This window comes from Hemicordylus capensis, chromosome 5 (assembly GCF_027244095.1).
Source record: "Hemicordylus capensis ecotype Gifberg chromosome 5, rHemCap1.1.pri, whole genome shotgun sequence".
In the NCBI taxonomy this organism is placed as follows: Eukaryota; Metazoa; Chordata; class Lepidosauria; order Squamata; family Cordylidae; genus Hemicordylus; species Hemicordylus capensis.
The window spans coordinates 7,543,206-7,557,767 of NC_069661.1; positions in this window are offsets into that span (position 1 = coordinate 7,543,206).

Genomic DNA, 14,562 nt, shown 5'->3' on the forward strand with positions numbered 1-14,562 from the left:
CAAGGTCTGCAGTGTTTAATCAATTAATTAGCGATGCCAGTCAGTTAAAAACAGGAGTTTGCAACCATAAGATATCCATAGATAGATATTGTTGATATCCATAGATATTATTGTCCATAGATATTGTTGTATCGCAATAGCTGAAGGCTGTTGTGGCAGGGGTATGATGGGTTTTGTAGTTCAACAACATCTGGAGAGCCAGAGTTGGAAACCCCTGCATTGAAAGAATGATTGATAGACTAGGAATGATTGATCAGATAGCATTAAAAAAATAGTTGTAATACAAGTCCTTATAAAAACCACAAATGTCAAGCACTTTCCCTTTTCTCCCTCACACAGAAGAGAATGACTCTTCTTAAAAAATTTCAGACTGCACAACTCCCCCCACAGCTGTTTTTGGACTACAAGTCCCATCATCTCCAGTCAGTTGTCAATAGGGATGATGGGAGCTATAGTCCAAAAACAGCTGGAGAGCTGAAATTGTTCAGTCCTACGTCACCTGAAAACAGTCTGCTTTTTGCTTCAGAATTATTTTTACCCACATGAAAATGTATGCAAAAATAATCAATTAATCACCAAACTCACTGAAGAAACGTATTAACAGGACTAAAGACTTCATTCCACCTTTTCCTTTTCCTGTTTGATGTGTTTGCTTGTCTACAATAAACAGCTCACCTTTTTGAGGCCTACAGTGAGCAGAATCTTCATTTCTTTTACTGTATTTACCTGAATTTAAGAAGAGGTTGCTCCCCAGTTCTTTCCTATTAAATATGGGGTGTATGTGTATGTCATCTTAGATTCAGATTCCTCTCTCTTTTGGCTAAATAGTTACAGTATTTAGCCAAAACTGAAGATAAGCATATTTACCAAATCGAAGATAATTCTGTATTTAAGATGGCCCCTGAAAAAAGTTAAAAGTTTTTTTTTTAAAGGTTAGAGTGTTGGACTAGGAGTGGGGAGACCTGAATTCAAATCCCCATTCAGCCTTGAAACTCACTGGCTGACTCTGGGCCAGTCACATATCTCTTAGCCTACCCTACCTCACAGGGTTGTTGTGAGGATAAACATAACCATGTACACCGTTCTGGGCTCCTTGCAGGAAGAGCAGGATATAAATGGAAAAATAAACAAACAAGCAAGCAAACAAAAAGTAGAAGTTAAATACAGGTTATACCTGCAGTTACTCGAAAGGAACAGGACTCCGAATTTAAGACGACGACCTGATTTCTAAAACCAAAGAACTTGGGGGGGGGAAACCCTATCCTTAGAGTCAGGTAAATACAGTACAGGTATAATATGCATTTAGCCTCTATGGCATTTTAAGAGTTGCCTTCTATTCAAGAGTAAGATCTGAACACCTATTAACGGACCAGTAGGATTTCTCCAATCGGATGGCAAGCCAACCGAGTGACAGCATACTCAAACTGCTATGTGACCCTCCCACTTCCCCCACCAATCAGAATAATGCATGCAAATAACTGTAGACAGATCTATGCAGCTAAGGGGGCAGCCCTAAACACATTTACTTGGGAAGAAGCCCCATTGAACATGATGTAGAGATTTACTTATGAGCAGACATGCTTGGGCTTGCACTGCATGATGCTGCATAATTCCAAGTGTGTCATTTTAATTGCAGGGCCACCAAATGCTTCTTAAAGAAGGAGGAATAAAATACTTGGATTTCTCAGAGAAGGAGGACATGGGCCTGATTCCAACAGCTTGCTTATCTTGATCCACGGAGGAGCTATTTCCAAAACTGCTCACTGACCCTGTGTTTCTCGAAAGAGTCCTCTGCTGGAGCCAGAGTCCGTGTTTCCTTTGTGCCCAGTTTATTGACAAACCATAGAGGGCAATTGATATCTCTGTGGCAGAGAGAGAAAGAGAAGAATATGTGACGTATTCCTTCCACCGTAACCAAAAGGACACTTTGGGTAATTTCCGCAATTTGTTTTTGTTAGGAGGAGCCCTCTTCTCCACACACACACACTTCCCAGACATGAATGGACACTTTTGAAGAAGTGACCGTAAGTGATAAAATAAGCATGGAAGTATTAATGGGTCCAGATTACTCTGACCTCACTCCTGCAGAAAGCATCAACCAGGCAGAACAAATATGCCATACTAACTTGTGTAAACATATCACATCAGTGGTGAATTTTTTAAAAACCTCACATAATCCAGCCTTAACCCAAATATTACAAGTGAGCAAACATGTTAGCCTAACAAGGGTGATAAGAAAGATCAGCAGCAGTGAGGGGTTGGATGGGTTTGTGTGAAGCCAGAGAGAACAAATTCTTGTTTTGAAGTATGATTTTCTGATGCCAGGCATAATATTTCTTGGAAAATCTGTTTGCATGTTTGAATGCCAACTGGTATTCTCACACGGTTGCACTGCCCTGTGGATTTTGTAGTCTTGCATAAATAATTAGGTTCTCTTACACATAGGTGAAATCATTACAATACCAATATGTGTTTCTATGTATGTATGTATGTCTTATTTATTTATTTATTTAATTTATATCCCACTCTTCCTCCAAGGAGCCCAGAGTGGTGTACATGGTTATGTCTAACCTCACAACAACTCTGTAGGTTGTTAGTTAGGTTAGGCTGAGGTTAGGTCAGGTTAGGCTGAGAGATGCGTGACTGGCCCAGACTAGTCACCCAGTGTGTTTCTTGGCTGAGTGGGGATTTGAACTCAGGTCTCCCTGGTCCTAGTCCAACACTCTAACCACTGCACAACACTGGTTCTCAGTGGAACGTTGGAAGAAACGCTATACCGAGTCAGACCATTGCTCCATCTAGCTCAGTATTGTCTTCACAGACTGGCAGCAGCTTCTCCAAGGTTACAGGCAGGAATCATTGTCAGCCCCATCTTGGAGATGCCAGGGAGGGAACTTGGAACCTTCTGCACGCAAGCATGCAGATGCTCTTCCCAGAGCAGCTCCATCCCCTAAGGGGAATATCTTACAGTACTCACAAATGTAGTATCACATTCAAATGCAAACCAGGGCAGACCCTACTTACCAAAGGGAACACGTCATGCTTGCTATCACAAGACCAGTTTGTGGTAGCATAACATAATCAGAGATCCTGCTCTAGGCGCTTAGTATATGTCAGAAATATGGAGAGCATGCCCCAGGAGCAGGGCCTCCTTGGTGGTGACATAGGTTCTTGGGAATACCCTCCCAGTTGAGGCTAGGCAAGCTCCCTCCCTATATGCTAGGGGTTGTCAAACTTGGGTCTCTGGGTGCTGTTGTACTACAACTCCCATCATCTACAACACAAGACTGTTGGAATGAGCAATGCCAGCTGGGGTGACCATGGTCACCCTCAGTATAAGGCAGTTTCATAAGTATTTATTTATTTATTTGAAACATTTAATATACCGCCCACTCCAAAGACTCTGGGCGGTGTACAAAAACATGCAAAGCAAGATAGCATTAAAATTACATTCTAAATTAAAAACTAAAGCAACTAACCAAAAAAGAAAAAAAAACAAATAGGTAAACTATAGGGCAAAAGCCTGGCGAAAAAGAAAAGTCTTCAATAGAGATTTAAAAATCAATAAGGAAGGAGCTAAATGAATCTGAAGGGGAAGGGAGTTCCAGAGAAGTGGGGGCCCTTTCAGAGGTCCGAGCGCCCCGAACCCCGAACTTCTCGGAAGTCAGGGACTGACAGATCTGACCGGACGGGATGTAACTGGATGGGAGAGGCAGATCTATAGGTAGACAGGCGCCAAATCCCGCAAGGCTTTGAAGGTCAAAACCAGGACCTTAAATGGAACTCAGCTGTTTAGTGAGCTTATAAGCTGCCCTGAAGACTCTTAGGACAACACACAATTCAAAGCAGAGCAATAAATAAGATAAACCAACACAAGAAAACTGAAGACCACTAAAACGACAGAAGCAGCAAAATGACAGAAGGAGAGATGGTCTTGTGGTAGGAAGCATGACTCGTCCCCTTTGCTAAGCAGGGCCCACTCTGATTTGCATTTGAATGGGAGACTATATGTGTGAGCACTGCACGATATTCCCCTTAGGGGATGGGGCCGCTCTGGGTAGACCACCTGCCTGCCTGCATGCAGAATTTCCGAAGTTCCCTCCCTGGCAGCCTCTCCAAGATAGGGCTGAGAGAGAGTCTTGCTTGCCTGCAACCTTGGAGAAGCCACTGCCAGTCTGTGTAGACAATACTGAACCAGATGGACCAGTGGTGTGACCTGGTAGATGGCAGCTCCCTATGTAGTCCTTGGTGGTCCTACCACCCTGGGTTATGTTTCATTTTCACCTCTCTTTTATCATGCAGCCCAACACAACATATCTAGGCTTCTCAGGTGGCCACCCATCCAGACACTGACCAGACCTGGAGCTGCTTAGCTTCAGCAATGTGGCTGTGCCATGTGCTCTCAGACCATGCCCTGTATCTCTGCTAGCTCAGTGGAGAAGACTGGTTGGGGCTCAGAGCCTAGCCCATCGCCCGACTGTCTGAATCGGCTGCAGTTGGCACACACAAGGCCTCTCCTCCAGTGTTATTTGCTTTTCTTTAATGCACAGTTCCAGATCTCAAGGTGAGCCTGCCTGGTTTATCAGCAGTGTGGCTTGGCAGCCCACTCCCTGTTATCTCTCCTCCTGCCAGAGGCTCGGACCGGAAATGCAGGTCACTCTGTGTATTGACTGCTGCTACAATGAATCATCTCCTGCCCAAGAGTTCTACAGGACTGAGTGGACGGAATTCCCTTCCTGCACTTTCCCCCGCTATAATGCCCACGAAGAGGTTGCCATTATGGGCCTTGAACCAGAGACCTTTGTTTTCCTGTCTAAAGTGACTCACATGCTGCGAACAGCAAAGTGATACAAGAGTTCCAGGGATTTTACCTGGCGTCTTTTCCCACTAGCATGACAGGCCTCTGGACTTTCCTTTGAAGCTGTAATGGCTGTGAATTCTGGGAAGTGTAGTTTGGTGAGGGTGCTGAGAATTCTATATTAGATATCCCCAAGCCCTCCCTCTCTCAGAGAACTACAGCTCCCAGAGAAAGAAGGCCCAAATAATTCTGTCAAATTATATAACATGACAGATCATAACGAAACAACAACAACAACAAAATAGAAGCTTATGCTATAAGATAACAAGTTGTCCTGGCAAGAACTGATCTGTCTGTTTTCCTTTCGCTATGCCTACAATTGTACCAAATCTGGTCCAAATTGGTTCCCACTTGCATCTCGGTTCTCACGCGTCCACCATCTTGAATTGGGGTGGATGACATCATCACAGACTACGCCATTGAGGTGTCCCTATGTGTCCCTACAGCTGTGCCCAGTTTGGTTCATATTGGTCTGTCCAGGCATTGCAAAGTTGATAGCGTGCGCACGCGCGCACACACACACACACACACAAAATTAAGGGTGATCTAATAAGCTTACTTTCTTTAACGAAAGTAGCTAAAAAAGGAAGCTTCTAGTCCTTATGGCTCTAAGGAAGTTGTTAGTGATATTTGACAGATACATAAGAACAGCCCTGATGGATCAGGCCCAAGGCCTATCCTAATTACCACAGTGGCCCACCAGATGCCTCTGAGAAGCCCACAAGCAAGAGGTATGTGCATGCCCTCTCTCCTGCTGTTGCTCCCCTGCAACTGGTATTCAGAGGCATCGTGCATCTGAGGCTGGAGGTGGCCTATAGCCACCAGACTAGTAGCCATTGATAGACAGGTCCTCCATGGATTTGTCTAAGCCCCTTTTAAAGCCATCCAAGCTAGTGGCCATCACCACATCTCATGGCAGAGAATTCCATTGGTTAACTAAGCACTGTGTGAAAAAGTACTTCCTATATTGGCCCTATATTTCCATGCCTTCATTTTCATGGGATGGCCCCTGGTTCTAGTTTTGTGAGAGAGGGGTATAAATTTCTGACCACTCTCTCTACTCCCTTACCATGTCTCCCCATAGTTGCCTCTTCTCCAAACTAAAAAGTCCCAGGTGTTGTAGCCTTGCCTCATAAACAAGATGCTCTCCAGGCCCCTGATGATCTTGGTTGCCCTCTTCTGAACCTTTTCTAGTTCTACAATGTCCTTCTTAAGATACAGTGACCAGAACTACATGCAGCACTCCAAGTGTGGCTACACCATAGTTTTGTATAAGGGCATTATAATATCATCCCCTTCATAAGAACAAAAGAATAGACCTGCTGGATCAGGCCCAACAAGGCCCATCTAGTCCAGCATCCTGTTTCACACAGTGGCCCACCAGATGCCACTGGAAGCCTACAGGTAGGAGTTGAGGGCATGCCCTCTCTCCTGCTGTTGCCCTTTGCAACTGGTATTGAGAGGCATCCTGCCTCTTGGGCTGGAGGCGGCCTATAGCCCTCCAACTAGTAGCCGTTGATAGACCTCCATGAAGTTATCCAAACCCCTCTTAAACCCATCCAGGTTATTGGTTGTCACCACATCTTGTGGCAGAGAATTCCACAAGTTGATTATGAGTTGTGTGAAAAGGTACTTCCCCTTTGTTGGTCCTAAATTTTCTGGCAATCACTTTCATGGGATGACCCCTGGTTCTACTGTACTGTGAGAGGGAGAAAAAATTCTCTCTATCCATGTTCTCCACACCATACATGATTTTATAGACCTCTATCATGTCTCCCTGCAGTCATCTTTTTTCTAAACTAAATAGCCCCAGATGTTGTAGCTTTGCCTCATAAGAAAGCCCCTGATCATCTTGGTTGCCCTCTACAATGTCTTTCTTTAGATGTGATGACCAGAATTGTATGCAGTACTCCAAGTGTGGCCATGCTATACTTTTTTAAATAAGGGCATTATAGTATTAGCAGTTTTATTTTCAATCCCCTTCCAAATGATCCCTAACATGGAATTGGCCTTTTTCACAGCTGCCACACATTGAGTCAACATTTTCAATGAGCTGTCCACAACAACCTCAAGATCCCTCTCCTGGTCAGTCACTAAAAGCTCAGGTCCCATCAGCGTATACCTGAAGTTGGGTTATCCCATGAATGCTGTTTTCTCAGTAGTCGTTGATGAGGAACTTTGTCAAAAGCTTTTGGAAGTCCAGGTATACTATGTCAGCTGGATCACCTGTATCCACATACTTGTCACTCTAAAATAACTCTAAAATCTTGTCTGTGAGGCAAGATTTACCTTTGCAGAAGCCATGCTGATTCTCCCCCAGCAGGGGCTGTTCTTCTATGTGCTGTACAATCTTATCCTTGAGGATGCTTTCCATCAATTTGCCTGGAACAAACATTAAGCTAACTGGCCTGTAATTTCCTTGATTGCCCCTGGATCTCTTTTTGAAATTTGGTGTTACATTTGCTACTTTCTGGTCCTCTGGTACAGAGCCTGATTGTAGGGATAAGTTATATATATTTGCAAGGAGGTTGGCATTTTCACATTTGAGTTCTTTAAGGACCCTTGGATGGATGCCGTCAGGCCCTGGCGATTTGCTAGTTTTCAATTTTTCCAGACAGTTTAGAACATCATCTCTTGTCACTTCTAATTGACTAAGTTCTTTAGCCTCCATTCCCAAAAAGCCTAGTTCAGGAACAGGTATATGCTCAGTATCCTCTGCCGTGAAGACTGATGCAAACAACTCATTTAGCTTCTCTGCAACCTCCATATCCTTAATAATCCCTTTCATTCCCTCATTGTCTAATGGTCCAATTACCTCCCTGGCAGGTTTCCTGCTCCTGATGTATTTAAAGAAATTTGTTTAATTCCCCTTGATGCTTTTAGCTAAATGTTCCTCAAACTCTCTTTTTGCCTCCCTTATTGTCACCTTGCATTTCTTTTTCCAGAGTTTGTGTTCCTTTCTGTTCTCTTCATTTGGGCAGGCCTTCCAATTTTGGAAGGAAGTCTTCTTCTCCTTTATAGCTTTCTTGATTTTACCTGTTAGCCATGCTGGCATCCTCCTGGATTTAGTGGTACTTTCTCCCTTTTTTGGTATACATTCTAACTGGGCTTCTAGTATTGTGGTTTTGAGTAAACTCCATGCATTCTGGAGTGAAGTGACTCTCCTGATTTTCCCCTTCAGTTTTCTTTTCACCATACTCCTCATTTTGGAGAAGTTTCCTCTTCTGAAATTCAAAGTGTCTATGACTTTCTTGGTGATTCTCTCCGTGCCTGTATGTTGAATTTCATTGCACTATGGTCACTGCTCCCTAAGGGGTCCATGCAGAGGCGCTTTTACCCCTCCACAGCCCCTGGGGCACCCCCACCCCCAATCCTCTTTAAACTGTCCTGGATGGCATGGTTGCACAGTGGAGCATGATGATGCTTAAATTTCAGGGGTGGTGGTGGTGCTCCAAAGGCCTTTAGGTCCAGGCTCCAAAATTACCTAGGTGCACCTCTGGGTCCATGACACTGACATCCCGCACCAGGTCCTGGGTGCCACTCAGGATCAAGTTCAAGGTCACCTTCTCTCTGATTGGTTCAAAGACCAACAGTTCTAGGGCACAGTCATTCAGCGTATCTAGACATCTGACCTTTTTGTCATGACCTGACTGTGAATTTACCCAGCCTATGTGTGCGTAATTGAAGTCGCCCATTATTATGCCCTGCCTCTCCTTGATGCCTCCCTGATTTCCTGCTGCAACTCCCAGTCACTGTCAGCGTTTGATCCGGAGGGCGATAGCACATCCCCAGTAGCACGTTCCCTTTCAGGCCTTTTGTATTGTCACCCACAGGGTTTCTGTGGAGGCCTCCAGTCCACCTAGGTTCTTTAGCTTGTTAGATTCTATCCCTTCTTTGACATACACTGCTACTCCACCTCCAAGGTGCCCCTCCCTGTCCTTTCTATAGAGTTTACATCCAGGGATAATATCCAGGTTTATATCCAGGGATAACAGTGTCCCACTGGTTCTCACCACTCCACCATTGTTTCTGTTATGCCCACTCTTAGCAAACAAGCACTCCAGCTTCCTAATGATCCCGAGCAGGGGCGGAGCCACCATTGTGCAAATGGGTTCAAAGAACCTGGGCCACGCCCAATCAGGGGCCATGCCTCGCGGCCTCGACACATCTGATGTCAGATGCAGGGGTGCTGGTTTAGCTCCTGAGCAGGGGCCATGCGGCCTGCATTCGGGAGTTAAATGGCCGCTGCATTGGCAGTGTGGCCAGGAGCAGCTCTTCCCTGCCTTTAAGGGAAGCGAATGCAGCCAGACCACAGCCCCCCACATCTGACGTCAGACACGGGGGTGGGATGAGTGGGGCCGCTGCCACTGCCGCACATGAGCCACCTGTGGTCAGGCTCCGCGCCTGATCTTCTCGAGCACGGCATTGGCCTTCTTCACAGCTGCTGCACACTGAGCTGATACATACAACGAGCTGCCCACCATGACCCCAAGATCTCTCTCCTGGTCAGTCACTGACAGCTCAGAGCCCATCGGCGTATATATGAAGCTGGATGTTGTTGTTTTTGCCCCAATGTGCATCACTTTGCACTGGCTTACATTGGACCACATTTGGCATGTTGTTGCCCACTCCAAGTTTGGAAAGATCCTCTTGGAGCTCCTCACAATCTGTTTTGGATTTCACTACTCTAAATAGTTCAGTGTCATCTGCAAATCTGGCCACGTCGCTTCCTACCGCAACTTCTAAGTCATTTATTAACAAGTTAAAGAGCAGTGGTCCCAATAGAGATCCCTGGGGGACCCCACTCCTGACTTCCCTTCAATTTGAGAACTACTCTCCATTTATACCTACCCTCTGTTTCCTGTCCTTCAACCAGTTCCTTTATTATTGCAGGAAGGTTTTGCACAAATGAGTCATGTTGGAATGTAAATTCAAATATTTGCATTTTGAGAAGTTTCAGGCTTTCGTTCTGAAATTCAGCTCTGGTCAATAACCAGACTTCGGTCCTATTTTTTTAAAAAGACATCTTGTTTCCCCCTGCACCCAAATACCTACCCCAAGAGCATCCATACTGGGAATGTTGAGGCAGGAGGAAAGCAAATAAGAACAGAAATCCACATTCCATATGGAACTCTCAAGCAAAGCAAAGAGAAGATGCCTGAGAAACCTTCTCCTCTGTTTGGTTTCTGTTCTAGCCCTGCGACCAGCTTTTGTTATTGAAAATGGTGCCTAGAGCTGAGGTTTGGCTATTCTCAGCACAGTTAAGCAATTACTGCCAGCTGTTCAATGGAGGGGCCTTCCTGTGCATATTTTCCAGTTGTGAGACAGGCAGAAATTCTCAACATTCCTGTTGGATTTCTGTCTGTTGCACACATGTTAAAGCAACAGAGCCTCACCCAGGACATAGGGCTCAACCTTGGCAATCAGCCGCGAAGGAAGCAATTTACCTGGGCAACTGCTGTGAGAGAGGATATCATTGTCCCAACTTTCTAACTCCACCTCTCTGTGTTCTTAAAAAAATAAATCCATGGGTTGCTTTTGCTGGATTGTAACACAGTTCATCTAGTCCAGGGTTTCCCTGCATTGAGTCCCCAGATGTCATTGGACTACAACACCCTTCACCCCCAACCATAATGGCTAAAGGGGATGGTCTTGCAAAAGGCCATTGTGACTGGGGAAGATGGGAGTTGTAGTCCAGCAACAATATCTGAGGACCTAGAGTTGGGAACCCCTGATCTAGTCCAGCAGCCACAGCAGCCAGCGATATGCCTCTGAAAAGCTCACATGCAAGGCATGATGGAAACAGCCCTCTCCTGTTGTTTCCAGCATCTGCCAATCAGTGGTATACTTCTTCTACATATGGAGGTTCCATTTAGCTTACATGGCATCACGGCCCAGTCTCAACCAGTACCGTGATTTTAAGTTTCTCCACTCCCACCAAGTAGACTTTTTAATTTTCTCTGGCCTCATCCCTTCACACATGGTTAATAGCCAGTGTCATGTGGTCTAACTGGCATTGAAAAATAAATTTATCCTATTTATATTATTTTAACCTATTTACAAGGGAGGGCTCATGTTTTCTGGTACTTGTTGGTAGTAGAGAGATCACTCTCTATTGCCTCTGGTTTTACCTTGATTAAAACATTTTTAAGAAGACAGAAGCCAAGACAAAAAACAGAACAGGGAAATCCCAGTGAGTTCCTAGGAATGTGGGTCTTTAGGGTCCAGCTCCCTCTAGGATTTCTGGGAGTTAAATTGCTGAATGGGGAATGGCTACATCTTGTATGATGTCATACACATACTGCACATGTTTATGAGCATTAAGGCACCATACAGAGCACAGTCTGGCCTGTACAGGCAATTGACCATCAGCACATCTAGTGGCAGTGAGTTCCACATGCAAATTAATACAAATAAGTAGTTCCTTTTGTATTTTTTTTAAAGCAACAAGAGCAAGGACTTCTATTTTTCACTTCTGGGGCAGGGAGGGGGGAAAACGGTCTAGACCCAATAGTGTACCAAAAAACCTCTGTAAGAACATCATTTTCTTGGGAGAAAAAATTGTTCCGGAAAATAGCCTTTAAAATAGAAGAAAGTGCAACATCCTGAACTGAAGGCCAATTGTTGCTGAAGTCAGCCTCTTGGGAATTGACTCCAGACCCTGGTGACTAATAGGCGTGAAATGTTGCACTGGGATTTATCTAAAGTTCTTGCAGCCACAAAGTGATGAGGGGTGTGGTGGGGGCTGTAATGTTTTGGTGATTCATCTCACAGCTGTTCCAGGTGAGCAGGGATTTGTGTGAGAGGTCCCTGGTTCCCAGGGGGAGTGGCTGCCGTGTTTCTAGACACGTTTGCTTTTAGAAGTCTAGGCCACGTTTCTGTTTAACACGTTTCTGTTTAATTTAAGCCCAGGAGATTGGCACAGGAGAGGCAAGGAATGATAACCATCCGAGTGTTTTGTTTCCTTTCAGGACTGTCTATGGGCCAAGCTAAACATGACAAGGCAGCCACGTGTATTTTGTCCAGAAGATGCCAGGGAAAGTCTTTGGAACACAGCAAGCTGCCTTATCCCGAGTCCAGCCCTTGCTCCATCTAGCTAAGTATTCTCTGCACACTTAGGCAGTCTTCCCGATCATTAATCAGGCCGCTAATCAGGTCACATGACCGTTAATCACAAGTGTCCTACCCAGCGTCTTAGTATTTAATTTTTAATGTATCACTTTTAATGTGAAATTTTACAATTTGTAACCTTAAATGTGGTTTTAGCTTGGCTTTTTAATTTTTAGAAATTCATTAATTTTACTATACGTGTATTGTATCTGCTTTGTTAATGTTGCAAGCTGCCCCGATCAGTAGTGTACACAATTCTTGGTTCTGTGCTAGCAAAAACCTAAGGAGGAGGAGTGGGGTGGTGTGCATTTGTAAAACTGGAGCTGGGCAGGAAGGCTTTCCTTCCTACCTTGTTAAAATGCTGAGTGCAGGTGCTGGATAGGATGGCCCCTACCTGGAGATGCTGGCAGGGGCATATCTAGGGTGGGGCAGGTAGGGCACGTGTCCTGGGCACCACTTGAAGGGGGGCGCCATTTTCTAAAACTAAAAAAAATGGCCGCCAAAAACACAATGGCCACCACACATGCTCAAATGGCCTCTGTGAGGCCCTAGGCCAGGCCAAGCCTCACAGAGGCCATTTGATCATGCGCGGTGGCCATTTTGTTTTCAGCAGCCATATATATATATATATATATATATATATATATATATATATATATATATGGCCACCGCACATGCTCAAATAGTCCCTGCAAGGCCCTAGAGGCCAGCGGAGGGAGGGGAAACCTTTGAGACACCCCACAGCCTTTAGGAAGCCTACCCAAAGAGGCTACAGGTTAAAAAAATTTAAATTTTAAAATATAATTTAAGTCACTGTACACATATTTAGTTTGGCACTATGTACAGAGAACCAGGCCTTGTGAATACTGAGCTGAAGCTTATGAGCTAGGATTGAATTCATTTGCTCTTAGTTTGCTTCTTGTGATAAGTGAGTTAAATGTTATGTCTTAATAATATGGCTATTAATGGTGAGTTTGTCTTTGAATCAGTGTGAGATCCTTACTATTAAGGCCCACTGGGAGTTTCTTGCTCTCTTTCTCTCATTTTAACTGTCTTTCTGAAAGACTAGAATATATTCCAAGCAGTTACACAGTTTACTCTGCATATCCTTTAATTATTTTCAGAGTATCTGGGAAAAGCCAAATTCTCCATTTATTTTTAAAACTTATGTAATAGTGATGCTACAATGCACAGTAGAGAATTAGGCACTTCTGTTTAGTTTTCCAAGTACACCTCCATATAGTATTTGGGTATTTCATGAGCCCCAGCATACTGAAATTTGTAGTTTTCCAGCATTTTTTGGTCTGGCTACGTCCACTGCTAAATAGTTTTTGAAATACAGTGGTCCCTCGAAGCACTCGACATCCGAAGATTTCGACATACGAACGACAAAAAATACCGGAAGTCGTTGCCGGTTTAGATGCGGCTTCCTCGACCTACGAATTTTTAGATGCGGTTTCCTCGACTTACGAGTGTTCCGGACCTCCGTGGATGCGCTTTTCGACTTACGAAAATTCCGACCTATGAACGTGCGTTCGGATCGGATTATCTTCGTAAGTCGCGGGACCACTGTATTAAAAGATTAACGAGATGGACTTGTATTTTTGAGCTGATATTATGGTAACATTATCTGAAAGATGGGTGTCAGATGTTTGGACAGGAGCCGCAATTTCAGTGCTTGCCCTAGGCGCTATTTTCCCTAGATACACCTCTGGATGCTGGGACCTGAGATGTTATTATTATTATTTTTGTTCTGCTTATTATTATTATTTATGTTCTGCTTACCTAGATGTGCTGCGTTGCTTTAAGTACTTTCCTACCAGACTGGCTCTTGTTTGGCAGTGGAGAGGCAGGCTGCAGAAATAGGCTATTTCCCACAAGGAAATTAAAGGGGGGGGGGCAAGGATGTTGTGCAAGCTAACTCCACTATGTCAGAAATTTGCATTCCAGACTAGTGTTCCACAAAGACAAGCACCCTTGAGCTTGTGCAACAAGGTGCACCACCTGTGGCGTGCCTCCTGCTGGGAAACCTCTGTCTGTACATGCTGCAGGGAACCTCTGTGTAATAGCACAATTGCACAATGCTGCAAGGGCACCACTTCGGGATCTTGCGCACCTACCCGACCTCCTTGCAGGCGTGCAACTTTGTTGTGCAAGCACAGCATTAGTCTGAATGTGAGCCAATGAGCCGAGAGTAAAGTGAATGGCAGAGGACAAACCAGGTGTTGACTCCAACATTGGCTAGTGTGTGTGAAAGTGAGCAGAGGAAGCTGCCTTTTACTGAGTCAGAGCATTGGTCCATATAGCCTTATATGGTCTACTTTGATTGGCTCTTCAGTGTCTTGGGCAGGGTCACCTGCCCACCCATTGCCTGCTCCTGGAGTCCTTTGAACCTGAAATGCCAAATATGAGACTTTGGCCGAATTCAGATGTAACGCGAAACTGGCGTTAAACAGGGCAGAGGTTGGGACTCCATTGCATTTGAATTTGTGCAACTGTAGTTTCGCGCCGAAAGTGACCTGTGGTTTGCCTCGCCAAACTCCAGTTTGAATCTTTGGTTTGCAGTAAGGTTTGCCGCCGAAACCTGAGGTTTG